Source organism: Rhinoderma darwinii (genome assembly GCF_050947455.1).
Source record: "Rhinoderma darwinii isolate aRhiDar2 chromosome 5 unlocalized genomic scaffold, aRhiDar2.hap1 SUPER_5_unloc_48, whole genome shotgun sequence".
In the NCBI taxonomy this organism is placed as follows: Eukaryota; Metazoa; Chordata; class Amphibia; order Anura; family Rhinodermatidae; genus Rhinoderma; species Rhinoderma darwinii.
The window spans coordinates 290,676-293,029 of record NW_027461807.1 but is presented as its reverse complement, the minus strand read 5'-3'; the positions used below and the strand labels follow the sequence as shown (position 1 = coordinate 293,029).

At 37.1% G+C, this 2,354-nt stretch overlaps 1 non-coding gene across 1 annotated transcript; it reads left to right on the top strand.

The window, feature by feature from the left end:
- The first annotated feature begins 1,839 nt into the window (after positions 1–1,839).
- LOC142695679 (U2 spliceosomal RNA) lies at positions 1,840–2,027 on the top strand. The gene has a single exon (XR_012863755.1). It is a non-coding gene; the product is annotated as a U2 spliceosomal RNA (small nuclear RNA).
- Positions 2,028–2,354: the final 327 nt, after the last annotated feature.

The window sequence follows — 2,354 nt, the reverse complement described above, 5'->3', positions numbered from 1 at the left end:
CTTTTAAAAGATGCTATTGGTGATACGAAGGAGAGAAAAGGCAGATTGGCGGTTTTATCCATAGATTTCGAGAAAGCCTTTGATAGAGTATCACATTTTTATCTTTTTAAGGTTTTAGAAAAGATGGGTATACCAGAAGGTTTTTTACAGTCTCTGAAGGCCTTTTATGAAAATTGTACGAGCAAGATTTTAGTAAAGGGTTTTAAGACACAGGATGTCCTTTTAAACTCCGGAGTGAAGCAGGGGTGTCCCTTGTCCCCACTACTTTTTATATGTGCGATCGAGCCTCTACTCTGCAGATTGAGGAATGACAGGCAGATATGTGGAGTCCCCCTGCCGGGCGGGGGGGGACTAGAGGCAAAAGTGGTGGGGTACATGGATGATGTCGCGGTCCTGTGCAGGGACGCCCCGTCACTGCAAAAAGCATTACAACAGATATACCAATTTTGCTGCTCCTCCGGTTTTAAAGTCAATTTTAATAAAAGTAATATTTTAAATATTGGCAATATGATTTTACAGGACATTCCAGTCCCTGTGTCGGAGTCTGTACAGATTTTAGGGGTCTCCTTCAATGAGTCAAACAATGGTTTTATCAGTTGGGACTTGGTGGCACAAAAAGTTAATAAGAAAATTTGTTTATGGAATCTTAGAAAACTGACAATGGAGGGAAAAATTTTAATCACAAAAATGGTGATTTTACCAATTTTATTATATCTAAGTATGGTTTTCCCTCCCCCTGATATTTTATTAAAAAAGATTACCAAGGCATGTTTTACATTTTTATGGAATTCTAGGATGGAGAAGCTCAGGAGAGAAAAAGTGATGTTACCAAAGCTAATGGGTGGTAAAGATTTTCCAAATATAAAAGCATTTCTTTTAATCCATTTTTTTACACTGTGTCTTAATACTGTTTTTAAGGAACACTACTGGTCTTATTTTATCCGTTTTAACACTGGCTATTTTATGAGGAGGTACGGATGGTTCTCTACGGTTTTAAGCTCGCCATATGCTTTTAACCTGCCAGACCAGTATAAGATTTTAGAAAAAATAGTGAACCTTTTTAACCTAAAAGACAAAAGAATAGAAGATGTAAAAAATAGTAAATATGTTTTAAAGGAAATAAAAGAAAATGTTTTAATAGCCCCCATTAGCAATTTTAATGAAAACAAATGCAAAATTATCTGGAGCATGGTTAATGCTAAATTCATTTTTAATTCACAGAAGGATCTGGCCTGGAGCTGCGCCCACGAGTGTCTTCCATGCCGGGCATTCCAGCATCGAAGGGGACTGACCAACTCGGCTGCGTGTCCAAGGGGAGGATGCCGCGATGACGAGACAGTCTTACATCTCTTTTGGCAATGTTATTTTTCACAACTAATATGGACAAAAATCCTCCCCTTGATGAAGAAGATAACCGGAATAAAAAGAATTACAAGTGAAGGCGTATTTTACGGATGTCTGGAGTGCCCAACAAGGACTCAGAAAATTATGGCATGGAAGATTACTAACTGCGTTAAAGCAGCTCTGTGGGCGGCCAGGAATATTCTTTTATTCAAACATGAAATTTTATCTGTGAATGATATTTTAGGAATTTGTTTTTATGAAATGCACAAATATTATCTTTTAGACAAAAAATTCTCTCCTGTTTTAAGTAGAAAATGGTTTTTTAGCGAATGGAATTCTATAATATGATGCCACCAAGTGCCCTTTTATAAATTGTATGATTTTAATCTGACAATTTGTATTTATTTTTTAACCATTGTTGTAAAATGTGAATCCCTGTAAAAATGTTGAAAAATGTTAATTTATTGTAAAACCTGAAAAATTTTAAATAAACGGTTACCCCCAAAGTTGGGGTAGTCAACTTAAAAAAATCTGTTCTTATCAGTTTAATATCTGATACGTCCCCTATCTGGGGACCATATATTAAATGGATTTTTAGAACAGGGAGATGGAAATAGAGCTTGCTCTGTCCACTCCACGCATTGACCTGGTATTGCAGTATTTCCAGGACCGGTGCACCCTTCCCTTATGTGTTGACTAAAATCAGATTCCAAAAGTGCTATTTGTGTTTGCTATTGTTTTTGTCTTTCTGATGGGATCTCCCCTTTTAATCCCATTATTTCAACACCTGTTGGACAATGCATTTGTACAGTCATGTGTGATAATGAGCTAATTTATTAAATGCAATTAATTAATACATTGCCACCTCTTGTTGTGTGTGTGTGTGTGTGTCTTCTGTGTTTCTGTGTTTCCGGCATTTCACATTGGAACAGCTCATTCACCTTCCTTGTCTTCTCTCCGCCCTCCCTTTTAGGTAGGTTAAAGAGCTGCACCTGAGCCAGCCACTGATT